The 14,151-nt window shown below is 39.9% G+C and overlaps 1 protein-coding gene across 2 annotated transcripts in view; it reads right to left on the bottom strand.

Annotated features, from left to right (window-relative positions):
* Nucleotides 1-746, bottom strand: part of SMC2 (structural maintenance of chromosomes 2) — a 48,904-nt gene extending 48,158 nt beyond the window's left edge. Inside the window, exon 1 of one of the 2 annotated variants that reach the window (XM_045840582.1) lies at nucleotides 592-746. The gene's annotated coding sequence lies outside the window, so the exon portion shown is untranslated. The remainder of the gene's footprint in view (nucleotides 1-591) is intronic. The other variant, XM_045840583.1, reaches the window with a different exon arrangement.
* Nucleotides 747-14,151: the final 13,405 nt, after the last annotated feature.

Raw genomic sequence — 14,151 nt, 5'->3', positions numbered from 1 at the left:
CAATACTCCAGCGAACAGACTACCGATTATTCCAGAAGCCCCTCTCTTTGCCCATAACGTCCTCGCCAATATTAGCATGGCTCACTCTCACCACTCACGTCTTTGCTCACAGGTCACCTTCCTGGAGTCCTTCCTGACTTCTCCATATAAAAGAGCATCTCTGTCCATGCCCCTACTCTGCTTTCTTCTTCCTTCATTGAACTTAAAGGTGACACTACACAGTACTTATTCGTCTATCTCCTCCTACGCCCACCACTGTGTGCCCAAACAGTGCCCGACAACTGGAGGGCGTGCGGGGCGGGGGAATGGGGTGGCGTCAGCATATATATATATATACCAAATACATGAATCGCATATAGTCTCCGGCCTCTAGCTTTCACACGGGCTGTTCCCTCGCCTCACCAGGCCTTCCTGTCAAACACTTTCTCGCCCTAATCCAAGGCTGGACAGGAACCAGCCAATCGGCCGAAAACCCTTTAGTGCTAATTTTAATCTAAAATCCTTCCAGGCTACCATCCCTCCTCCCCGACCCGCAGCCCCCACCACCTGCAGAGAACGCCAAGCTAGGACCTTGCGACCGCGCGCACGTACCGCCTCACCCCTGCGTCTGGACGCCTGGGCCTGAGGCCCCCAAATGCTCTTGCGACTCACAAAGGCAGGGAGAGGGCCAAATCGGCCCGGTTTCGGGAACTACACAGCAATTCCTACCATGGCAACTACAACACTCCCTCCCAGCTCGGCATCGCTGCCGGAAATATTTATACCTTTGAATTTCGGCGCGAGCAAAGGACCCCACCTCCACTACCTAGTTCACTGACTGGTGTCTAGGAGATGCCTGACTCAGGCGGTTCCATTTTTCTCTCCTATCGAACAATCAGAGTAACAAGGAGATAGGAAAGCGAGTCGCAACAATGCCAGCTCCTGGGATGCGAAGGCTCGGGCCTGCGGAGTGGAGGAGCAGGTAGCATACGTTGAGGTCAGCGTCCGGCACACCCGGGCCAGCCCTCACCTCAGCCTTGGGGCCTCGCGCCTCATTGGTTCCGCCCAGCCTCCGGCGCCGTCCGGCAGCAGGCCGCCTACTGGAGATCCCGCCTTCTCGCAGGTTTGGCGGGTTCCGAGATGCAGTTAGGTGTCCTTTTAGAGAGACGGAGGCAGGGAGGCTAGAAGCCTCAGAATGTCCCCGGGTGGCCTCGGATTCCTATGGAAGTTGTACCTTGTTGGGGCTGAGGACGCGCCGGCCATCTGACGGCTCTAGGTTGCGTTGTGGCTCCGCCCCTCGCCGACTTCGAATCCTGGCGGCTTCTGCGTCTCAAGTTTCCGGTCCAGACCGGACGACTCTACTGGATACCTGGGCCCAGAGAAGTTGTGTGGGCGGGTGTCGGGTATAGTCTCCTTACCTTGAAAAGCGGTTTGATCGTGAGCAATAGCACAATCAAGATTTCAGAGAATTTGGGGGGGGAAACATCCTTATGACAGCTAGAAAGCCAGCCTGGGTCCCCAGGGCTTTTAAAAACCCCGGTAGCTACCCTTTGTAATCCGTGATGCTGTTCCCATTTTACACACGAATAGAGTCACAAAAGTTAAGCAATTTACTCCGAGTGGTAAGTGGAGAAGCTGGGGTTCCAGTCTACCAGAGCGCGTACTCGTTAAATATTTTATAGTGTCCCTTCTCATTCCGCAGAATCCAGTACTAGTAACACATCCTGCTATTATTCTTTCCTTAGAAAACAAAATCTGGCCCATTTACTCAGTCGAGCACACTGATCCCAATGAGTTAGGAAGAGCTTATTTTGAGAGTGCACTGTAGTGCCATATGTTAAGATATAGAAAGAAGGTGCTGCCGGTGTATGTTAGGTCATACCAAGAACGGGCCTATATTTTGAAATTCTCTACCTAAGAGTGTAAAATAAGTTTTTTGGGGTGGAGGGTTGTTTAAGAAAATATGTTTAAAGATTGGACAATGATTAAAATAAAATTAAAAAAATTGTTTATTTACTCATATCCCACCCCCTCCCGTAATGTCAATCGTTACAGGCCTAACTAACATCAATTTGGTTAAGAAGTTTTTTGTGGACCTTGATTCCTGCATCCCCTCCACACCATAGCTGTTCACTTGTCCTGAATCTATTTGATCTTTATACATTTATTTTTGGCAATGACCCTTCATCCCTTCACTGAATAAAGAATTTTAATTTACCAACAAACTAAAGTGAATTTTATTGTGAAATAATCCTTTGGGGTGAAAATATAAGTGTTACGACAGATGCCAGCCTTTGGACTTATTTAATAGATTGATAACTAGCTGATATATTTAAGATAAATGGATGAAAACATACAGGCAAATGCACTTTTGCCAGATGAAGACTTCTGGGTAGTAGAAGAATATACACATCTAACTGTTCCCACTGAAACTATTTATTAAAATGAAAATTGCTTATAAAGGGAGGCCTCTTTATCCATTTTAGAGCATGCCAGAAACACTAAGGAAATACTAGTAGAATCACTAATGGCTGAATTATAAGTCGGCCTAAGATCACAGGGAAGTAGAGAAGACCAAGGCACAAAGGCACTGATACTCCCCAAATCTGGAGAGATAAGGACTGGAAGTAAAGGTAGACCAGGGTAGATGTAGTGTAAATAGAGCACTGTTTTTGTTTCATTGCTATGGATCAAAGCTTTTGAAAGTTTCCACTCTGGCAGGCCAGAGGAGCCTTAGTTCTTAACGTGCAAGGCAGCAGCACCAGCAAGGGCATCGTCAAAGTCCTGAAGTGGGACCCAGGAAAAGGATTTGTTCCTTACTCTCCCAGAGCATTGGGAAGGACCTCGTTTCCCAGGTGCACTTTCCAAACGTTGGAGTCCCAAAGTAGCCCTTAAAGGACCTGGGTGAATCCTCTCTTTCCTGGAACTTAGAAGAAAAAAGTGAAAGGACTTCACTGTAGAAATAAGGAAAAGGTTGATTCAATTTGTTGAGATTAATTTTGGCTTCAAGGGAATACACTGATAATGACAGGAAGTTATTACTGTAAAACTTGAGTAGCAGCACATTTTGAATACACCAAGTATAACCTATCTGACAGACTGGGAAAGAAATGCAGCTGAGCATAATCTAGAATGAGGGCTAGAAGGAGATATTCATTCAGCTCCCAGATCTGGTTAGACCCATTTGTTTTCACTTCAATGACAATATTGTTTTCAATACCATATGTTCCCTTGGTTCTTTGTGAAACCCACCTGTTCTTTCATTATTTCTATTACGTTGCATCTTTAATCAAGGTAAATATCTTTATTTTATCCTCTCTTTCAGGCACTTTCATTTGCGGTTTTTGAGTTCCACTTCTAACAACATTTGCTGACTTACTCATAGTGATTTATTGCCTCCTGTGGTGCTGCTCTGGGATGGGGTGATTTTGTTTATGGGAGTCTCTTATGCCCCAACTTGTAAAAGAGCAGCTATGCATTTGCTTCTGCCAGAGTTCTTTGGTTCTTAAAGATCTGGGAGCATTGGTAAATGATTATTTGTGTTGGTGGTTCCTGAATTATACAGATGTTGTTAACATATCAGTTGCAAGCCTAAGAATTTCCTGTTTATTGTATTCTGTTATTGAGCTTGGTGTGTGGTTTACATGACAATAATTATATGTTGCTCAGAATATGAGTTTTTTTTTTTTAAAGATTTCATTTATTTATTTTTAGAGAGGGAAGGGAGGGAGACAGATAGAGAGAGAAACATCAATCGGGCAGTTGCTAGGGGCCGTGGCCTGCAACCCAGGCACGTACCCTGACTGGGAATCGAACCTGCGACACTTTGGTTTGCAGCCCGCACTCAATCCACTGAGTTACACCAGCCAGGGCAGAATATCTATGAGTTTTTAAAAGGGGGTCCAGTCAACCATGTTGGAGGAGGTCTTCTCATTTACTTTTTATGAAAAACACCTGTAGTCTTTGTTTTACTCCTGGCAAACCTTTCTTTCAGGTTCTGAGAGTCCACATTCAAGGTAGCTTCTGAAAAGAAATCTGATACCAGTTCTTAAGAATATATTTTTACCCACTATTTAATAAAAACCAGTCTTTTCTCACTTATCTCATATTTGTTGTCTCAGTTTTTCCAGTTCTCCTTGGCTTTTATCAGTTCCTTGCTGGTTTATAGCCAAAGCTATTCCTTTCATCTGTCTTCTGCTTTTCCACATCCTTCATTTTTGGGGTTGTTACTGGCTTCTCTTTCTCAAATGTTTTTCTCATTTCATTACTCTCCCTGTTATCGTGGTCCCTTATTACCTTTTATTTCAAATCCATACCAACTCAGTTTTTACTAAACCCCAAAGGCTCTTCATTCAAATCGTTTTTCACAGGATTTGCCTCTCCTGTGATTAATGTTTCCTTTACCTGTTACATCATTCTGCAGTCCTCTACGATCACAGTCTTCAAATTCTGACTTAAATTCCAACTCCAAGAATACTTATTAGCCACCCATCTCTACCCTCTCTCTCTAAAGATTGAGTCTACAAAATAATTTGTTTTTATATCAGAAATATATCTCTTTACTCTGTATAAACCCTTTGTGAAAACTGCCTACAGAATTAATTCTGACTGAGTTAAGGTGGCATGCCTGGCCTTTCACAACTTATTCTCAACCTAGTTTTCCAGACTCATCTCCTGCTGTTTTGTTGTTTACCACGGTGAACCAAACAACTACCAATGACCAAAAAAAATGTGTTAGCTAGCTTTGTTAATTCATAGATGAATGAATGAAGGAATTCAGTAGGCATTTATAGAATGCCTACCTTATACTAAGGATCATGTTAGGTCCTGGAATACAAAGATAAATAAGATATGGGCCTGTCCCCAAGGAGTCTACAGTTGAGTAGAGATGACACATATAAAGACATAGCCAGAGGAAGAGTGAAAGCTATTATAAATAGAGAAGGTTGCACAGGCAAGGACATAGAACATAAACACAATATATGAGGCCAGGAGTAACAAGATTTAGTGTAGGAGATGCTCAGAAGCCAGACTACAGAGCATTTTATGTGCCATTTTAAAGAACTTTTTGTCATTGCTGAAATATTGTTCTCTTCCCCATCTCTGTCTGCATGTGCTGAACTTGAAATGATCATCCCCTCTCTCTATCTCCCATCATGTGTATTTCTATTTCAAATGCTGAATATGATCTCTTCTGGAAGAATTATTTGCAACCTCTTCTATAATTCCTTAATCCTTCATCAGATTTTCCTTCTGACCTCTATTCCTTTGTGACATACCTCAGGACCTAGCACACAGTATACAATAAATATTTGTTGAGTATGAATAAATTTAGGGGGTTCATTTGCTGCTCTGATTAAGGTAAAGGCAAAGAATAGATTAAAAAAGACTTGAAAATGTTGAATATTGACATATATGATATATTCCATAAGCTTCAATATTATAAGGTTCAGTAAGTTAATGTTAGTGATTATTTTCATTGATCTAACATTGATTTTTTCTTTCAACCATCTAGCAACAGGTTCTGTTTGTGTAATACCATCGGCAACCACTGTCACATTCATAAGGCTGAGGACTGCCATGGAATACATGGTCCAGCTTTTGGCCTAGGGCTCTCTACACCATATACTTCTGTCCTGATTTTTTGACCTATAAAATAAAAGCAAGTTCCTACTATGTTATGGAACAGCTGCAGTTTCAGGTTGAAAGAACATAATTCTATCACCACTTCTTAATTGCTTCCCAGATATAATTACCACCACTCCTTGGTGCTCCTTTCTTACACTGACTCTTGTTTATTTATTCATCTACATGTTTGTCTCTGCCCTCTGTGAGCACCTTGATGCCAATGGTCTTTCCTTATTAGTGTTCACAGCCTAGCATCCAGCCCAGTTCATGACACAGCTATGTGCCCCATAAATGCTTATGGAATGATGAATAACCACATGAACAGATAAAGATTATAAAAGTGGTCATTCTTTCAAATAAACATTGGTTGTTTTTACCCTTATTTGAATTGCTAGGTAATTACCTGCACAGTCCATCAAACATTAGCATGCATAGAAACTCAGGAATTATCTCCATGACTACCTCTCCTCACTTTCCCATTCAGCCTTATCTTCAAACATTAACTTCCATAGCCTTCAATTTATTCCCTTTCAGTCTTCACTCACCATACTCCATTCTCCCCAAATCCCACTCCCACCCATAAAGGTGGGGTCTTGCCCTTTGGTTCCCAGGACACTACTAATCATCAATACGTTTCTAAGTGTTTGAGGAGGGTTTCCTTCAAAACATCAGCTTTTGCAAGACATTCACAGTAGAGATCAGGTGGGGCTTCAGCAATCCAAATTTGATTCTCTTTATGTTGCTGGGTAATAGAGACCATGTCATCTCCAAGTCTTTCCTGTCATTTGCAGGTCCTTGTTCCCAATCCACTACAGGTAAGCACTTGGGGAAAAAAAGCAACAACAACAAAACCAAACCAATGCTCATATACCTATCTAAGGACAAGCAATAATGTCTAGGCTTAGAATGATCTAGATCCATAATAGTAAAGAAGCATTTTTTTTTAAATGGAGACAGCTGTACTTGAACAATAAAAATGAAAAAAGAAACAAGACTCTGCCTACATTAATATCAATGTTACAATATTAAGCAAAGCTATTTATTCCCTTGGTGCTACATGTCTAAAAGCTTTCTATTCCAGCAGAGTACTGCTACATTTGTACACACTTGAGTATCCATTCAGATAACTTTACAAAAACAAAGGCTTTTTGTGCCTAAAGCTTACTCAATCCTTCACAATTTAGAAAAAAGAACAATGCTTGCAACTTTTAAACACATTTTCCTTATCACTGCTCTTCAAGGATTCAAAATAATATTTTATTTTAGACTTAGCTTGAGCCATTTTATTAAGTAACTTTATCACTTAAAATGTTGATACATACTCATACTGTACTGCATTCCACTTTCCCTAAATTACTTCATGTAATTCAACAGTTCTGTTATTATTATCTCAACTTGATAGATGAAGAAGCAGAATCATAGAACTTGACTTTGATCATAGAGCTGCACTAGGACTAAAGTCCATCCATCCATTTATTCAACAAATGCTTGAGTGCTTACAATGTCAGTGAACAGTACAACAAAAATTTCTGCTTTATGGAACTTGTAGTGAGTACCAATTCTTATTTTATTGATTATAAGGCATAACTTTTTACTGTAATCTTACACTGCCTTAGGAATAGCTATCATTCTTAATCACTTAAGTAAATTGTCCTTTCCATGTCACTGAAACCCCAGCTGACCTACATTTTTACCAGATGCTTGGATGTTTTCAGTCAAGCTTGGATTCACATTAAGTATCCAGGTTTACATGAACATACTAAAATCTGAACCACTTTAAACACTACTTATAGAGAATGGATTCTTAGTGGAGAAGCAATGTCCACTAGTAATAAATGCTATACCAGGCTAAAATGTAGATTTGTAAATATTTATGAAAAGCAGATGGGATGTAGCCTAGGTAGAAATGCTGAGCCAAGGGAACAGGAGGCAATGTTATTAGCGCTGGTTGGGGCATCTTTTTAATACAAAGAAATGTTGCCAGCTATTCTGCTTATACAACTAATTGGGAGTAATTCTTATTTTGTATATTTTTATTAGCTAATGAGATCTAGGAGTGTAATAACCTGGTGAGAATTTCTTGGCAAATGGCAGTCAAATTAGTCTTATTCATGAAACTCATAAATAAACTATAATTCAGCATTTTATGTTTAGGGAAAAGTAAAACTGGGGTCATGCTGTTTAAGAGGATAAGGGAATTTAACAACACTAGGGGATTTATAGCAGGTTTATGATGAAGATACATTCTAACTGGAAGCTTAATTGTGATTTAAATTACAGGTCAAGCTGTGCAATGTATTTCTTTTTAGGGGAAAATCTTTGAGGAGACAGAGCATGCTCATTTAAAGAAACAGCAAATGAAAAAAACAGATTGCATTTTCACTTTTTCTTTTAAAATCTGAAGCTCCTTTAAGTCAAATTGCCTCTGAGCTCCTGATGATGGCTGTTGTCGAATTTCTTTGTTTCATTTCTTTGTGTTGTTTTCACCCTCTGTTCCAGAGCAGTTATTTCACTTGACAGTAACAAAAAGATGTAAGCAGCATATCTGCCAGCAAACTAATATGGAAACTGGAGATAAGGTATTCTCGACCTTTCCAGAATTATGACATCTTGGCTGACTCACACAATATCAGCAAGTTCTGCAACCGAAAGAGCCCTTGAAGAATTTCAGCTGCTCATTTTCCAATTGGGAAATTAAGCTCCTAGTGATTTCCCTAAATTTACTCTGTATCTCAAGTAAATTAAGGAAGGTCTAATAAGGTAGTAAAATATATGTATGAATAATTTTAATTAAAAGTATAAAAAAAGTGCTTCCCTATAAAATAAAAATTAAAATGATTAGATAATCAGAGCTTGCTTCTGAGGGAGGACTTACACTTGGTAAAGAACAGTTGGACCTGACAGCCCAGGCTCTTACTCTCTGACACTTCCCGCTCCCTCGGTGAAATCCCTCCATAAGTAACCCCGCAACCACCGTGCAGGTTTCAGCTGTGGATGGGGAGGGTGTCGGGGTGGGAACGAGAACAGAAGGCCTGAGAAGCAATTGAAACGATCTCTCCCTTTAAGGCTCTGAGAGAAGGCCAAGTCAAGAATGGAACACTTAAATGGTCCTTTACTAAAGCTTTAGTAACAATAATGGGAGCACAATCCATAGAATATGGTAAAAAGGGGAATTTGGCTTATAAGACACTGTAGCAACGAGATACGCTGGGACTCACAGGCTTAGTGTCATCTGTGTGGGACTCGAGAGAAACAAGTGGCACTGGTGTTCTATTCCAGTCCCTCCTCTTATCCCTCCCACACCTGCCATCTTCCTTCTTAGCTTCTCTGCCACACATTTGAGGAGCAACCCCGTAGTCATCCACTTAGCAGACCTTCTGCTCATACAAGGCAAACTTATAACAGGACTGGTACAAAAGTGCCAAGAAAGTCCACAAGAAGAAAAAATGTCATGGCTGGCATCACCACGAAGAGGTACTTTCTGGGAGGATTAGTAACCCATAAGGATAAATATGCTTCTGACAGTTGGAGATGGGGAAACGGTCCAAGTGCACAGATCACTGTGGACAAACACTGACAGGTCATGCTTTCGGTAGCAGATAACCCAGTACAGACTTCCAATGATTTCATTAGGAATGTGTACTACTCATGCGTGGAAAACGTGTTGTACCACACAGAATCCCCCCTCGGGACCAAGCCACAAGATGCTCCAGTTGCCAAGAGTGTTGACGCTGGTGGCTCACTTCCCAGCCATCGCCCTCCACTGACGGAAGCTGCCTCATTGAAAGTTACACCTCTCCAATGCTCACCCATATCCAGTGACTGACTGGCTGATGCAGGGGCATAAATGCCTCTTTTCTTTAACGAGGACAACTGTAAAGGGCCATCCAAAACAGCTGCCATAACATCAGCTGAAGCCTTGCTACCGCATCGCACTGTGGCTTCTTCCTGTAGCCAATTCTGTTTTCTGCACTAGGTCACAGGTATTCTGCATAGCACCCCACATAAACCTGCATATCAGTCTGTCTCATCTCAGTCTATTCTCTGGGGAATCAATCCCATACAACTCCAGATATAATTTCAGGCGCAATAGGCAATTTTAACACAAATAAACTGGAGAGCTGAAAGAGTACATATGATTCAGTCATTAGAAGTGCTGACTTGTGGTCTCTATGGGTACCAAGTAAGCATCTTAAGTGCTGAATTACTGAACTAATTTATATTCCAATGACTAAAAACGGGAAAGGAAAAATCTTTCTTTTGTTCCCAAGCTTTGCCAAACTCATCAGTCAGTTCTGACCACTAAGTTTTAGGGACTCAACCAAAGGCTCGGTCAGGAAGCTGTGAGGCAGGAAAAACATATATATAAAGGGCTTAAAAATAAACAACAGTTTATTTCTTGTTCATGCTACTTATCCATTACGAGTCATCAGGGCAAGGAGGTATTTTGGCTCATCATCATCATAGTCACTAAGGAAACCAGTCTAGTGGAGCAGCCAGTACCTAGAACATTGTAGATCCTACCAGAGGGAACAAGAGCTCTGGAAGGGTCTAGAACCAGAATGTAAACACTCCAGCCAAAATGACACACATCACTTACAATTCACAACAACTTTTTACTACAAGGGCTCAGGAAGTGGCATCCCAAAATATGCCTGGGAATGCACAGTGGTGCAGGGAGGATTGGACCACTTGGCAGGCTATACTGATAAAGACTTGGGGGAAACTCAGAATACAGAAAATTTGAAAAAAAAAAGAAAAATCAGGTTAAATATGTAGTCAAATCCTCAATTTTCAATTAAATAGAGAAGCTTAGTAGTAAATAATCATTAGTCCTTTACCTTTCAAATCTTGTTTTTACTATTTAGATTTTATATTTATCCCTTGTATAAACATGTATTCATTACATTCTATTTACAAAGTTCAGTGGTGGTTGTTTGGGGGGCACAACTATGAAACTATCTTGATTTTTTTTCTTTAAAGACACACATCTAGTTGGAAATCCATGCATTCAAAGTATATGAGGGGGAGAACAAAAAGAGGACATAGCAATGTTTTAGTGAGTGTAAGGAGGGATTGTCAAGCGCCAAGTTTCCATGTTTGGAAACAAAATTCTGCTTCTGCAAGAATGCTTGAAAATACTCTTGTGAGCTGAGCTGTACAGAGGAGCTAGATAAGTGAATGGTACAGTATTACTTGTAAATCTACTTCATTTCTATTTCCCCTTCCCATTCCAGATCCTTCTATTTCTACTTAAAATGTTTCCCATAGATGGTGCCACAAGTCTTTATGTGGTTAGGATAAATTGTTGTGAGTTGAAAGCTTATATCATTGCACCTTGAAGTCAGGAGGCATGCTTTTTTTGTATTCCATACACTATCCTTCAAGTTAATGATGATTTATGGTGATAATTATAATAAATTGCACCTCTAATGCCTCCTAGAGCTTACAAAGCAAGTTTACATATACTACTAAAGTTATTTCCACAATATGCTCATAAGATAGATTCAGGAGTATTAATAAAATTGTTTCCATATCATAGATAGGCAAATGGAGGTTTAAAAAAGTAAAATAATTTAACTATATGTGATTATTTATAACTGATGATAAACCGCTCTAAAACAGTGGCTTAAAATAATAACACTCATTTATTTTGCTCACCTGAGGGTTAACCAGGCTCAGCTTGCCATTTGTCATGCAGTTGCAATCAAGTGATGGCTGGGGCTGAGGTCACTCGAAGGCTCCACTGGTGTGTGTGATGCCTCCTGGGCTGGGAAGGCTCAAACATCTGGTAGGAGAACAGTTGGAGCTCTTCAAGCATAGCTGTCTCTGTGGTCTACCCACATGGTGTGTGCACATTGGATGTGCCAACCCCATCCCCAAGGGTTGTGAACTTGGGAAACTTGGTTCTCTGCAGCAGAAGCAATCCCTAAAGGTGGTGAGAGTGGAAGGCTGCCAAAAGGACTCCCAGCAGCTTGAAGCAACAAATTCCTCATGAAAGAACAATGATCTTACTTTGGCTTTGAATCCAGTATTTTGCCATTATATATCCCTATCTCCATTAATATAACATCACTATTCTGTAGACTTTAATAAATGTTCATTGTAAATTATACAGTGAAAATGAATCATCACATTGGGATCATTTGTAAAACAATTACATAGCACTTTTGCATATATATATATATCTATTACCAAAGCATGACATATCTTACAAATGTGTAGGTATCAATGAGATCACATCAACATTTGTGCTCAGATCTTGTTCGTTTCAAGCTCCCACATTATGCCCAAACAATACTAGTGTCTTTCCTTTCAAAGTAACCATCCTTAAACACTTGTGGGAATGCCCCTAGATGGACTGCAAATCAGTCCAGCCTTTAGTTGTGCTCCAGGTTGTATTACTGATCTCCAGTCCTTAATTCCATGCCTGTTGCAGAGGAGACTTGTTGTCGTATTCCAACCTGTTCATCAAGCCCCATGCTCCCATATCCAACTGCTTAATCAATATTTTTGTTAATATCAAGATAGCATCTCAAAATTTCCTTGTCCCAAACCGAACACTTGATTTTGCCCACCAAAACCCCTACACTTATACATTTCAGTAAATGAGTTAACCATTCTCTAAAACCTAGAATCCATCTTTGATTCCTTTCTTTCACGTGCTGGGTGTGACTATCTGAAATTACATTACTTATTTACTCATCTGCTTATTTATTTTCTGTCTCCTCTTCTTAAAATTTTAGCTCTGTGAGAACATAAAATGTATTTGTTTTATTCCCTGAGTGTGTATCTAGCACTGACAAAAACTTAAGGCTATGACTTAGAGAAGGCACTAAGCATATATGATGAATGAATTTATGAAGAAGTTAATTTCTTTTAACTAATTTAGGATTCCATAGCCACTGGCTTCAATAATTCTGAAGAGATGTATCTCCAAGAGGGCACATCTCTGCTCTAAGCAGAGATAGCTTTCACTGTCCTTAGAATCAGTTCATTTTTACCACTGCTACTTATTAAACCAGCCACTCTCAAGATTTGCTGATGTCACAGCCAGAGTTGCTAGTTTGATGGAGATTTCCTAGCTGTTGGCCTCCAAAACTGTTTTATCCTGACTGTAATGGCACCATGTCCAGTGGCCTCGGACTGCTTCCAATATGCAAATATCTCTGCACTTGTGAAGTATGTTATGTTCATTTGTAAAAAGAAGTATTCCAAAGCAGTTATTTTAGGTTGCAAATCCTTACTGAGTCTAAAGAAATAGACCTTTCAAGTGACACGCAGCTTCTTTTATTCTCCCTGCACCTACACACAATCGTAGTTGGGACAGGACCATATGAATAAAAGTGAAACACTGAAAGTGGCCAGTTTCTTTTCATACTAATTCCTCCACTCTTTAAGAAAATTCTCTAGCAGAATCCTTAGTGTCACTTACTATAGTCTGGCTCCAGTTTATCAGAGTCCAGTCTTCTTTCCTTCCTTTTCTGTTTCTCCTTCCCTACCCATCATTAACAAATATCCACAGAGCACATATTCTGCTATGTACTGAGAAACAAAGATGAATTAGACAGAGTCTGCAATCCCAAGGTACAGACATATACTTGGAGAGGTGCAAAAAATTGTTTCAGGATTATGACAAATGCATGTTCAAGTTACAATGAGTCACAAAGCTGGGAGAAGTCATTTGTGAGTGATTAATAAACTCTTAACTCAGGAGAAGAAACAAGTTTTGCCTGGAGATGCAATTAGGTTCTTTTTTGTGGGTGATAATGGAGTTTTTGAGGCAAAAAGAAACAAAGGAATACCGGCAGTTGGAGCGGCATAGGCCAAACCATGAAGGAGGGCTGCCTTGGACATGCCACAATGCGTTAAATCAGTGTAAGTCACACACCCAAAGGTTTGACTTTGTCTTCGATTAAAAAGAAATATGTTATGGGTTCATATCTAAACAATTCATATTGGAGAGAAGGTATCTCTTTATTTCTCTTTTAAAGATTTCTAATTATAAATGTATTCCAATTCATAATGGGAACTCAGAAAATATAGAAAAGCATAAACCACTCTGGCATATTCTTTCCTAATTAAATATATGCTTATTTGTTATGTGTGTGTTCCTAATATTAACACATAAGTTAAAATATATAGCTACAGTGGTATATCATAAACCTTGTTAGTTTTTTATCTATAATGCAACTATGAATCTAATTGCTCAAGACCAAGCAAGGTGTGGTTGGGTCTGTGATCTAAATGCTCCTACTGAACTGACAGTTTCAGGACATAATTACTTGTTGTGAATGACCCCACAGGATGCCATTTCCTAAGAAAAACTCATGGTCAACATAGTTCAGGTTTCTGTCATAGTTCAGGTTGATCTGGCAGATCTTTTTTCAGCAAAGGAGAAACAGATGGATTTTTAAAATATAGAGTTAAACATGTACAAGTATATCTATGTATAGAATAGAGTATATATAAAATATAAAATATCTTTCTTATTATAATGCACAGTCCATGTTTTCAGTTCTTTAGATGAATAATAGGTATGCT

This window comes from Phyllostomus hastatus, unplaced genomic scaffold (assembly GCF_019186645.2).
Source record: "Phyllostomus hastatus isolate PE091 unplaced genomic scaffold, TTU_PhHast_1.1 phas_contig_34, whole genome shotgun sequence".
Taxonomy (NCBI): domain Eukaryota; kingdom Metazoa; phylum Chordata; class Mammalia; order Chiroptera; family Phyllostomidae; genus Phyllostomus; species Phyllostomus hastatus.
Note: the sequence above shows the minus strand (reverse complement) of the source record. Positions and strands in the feature narration are given on the sequence as shown.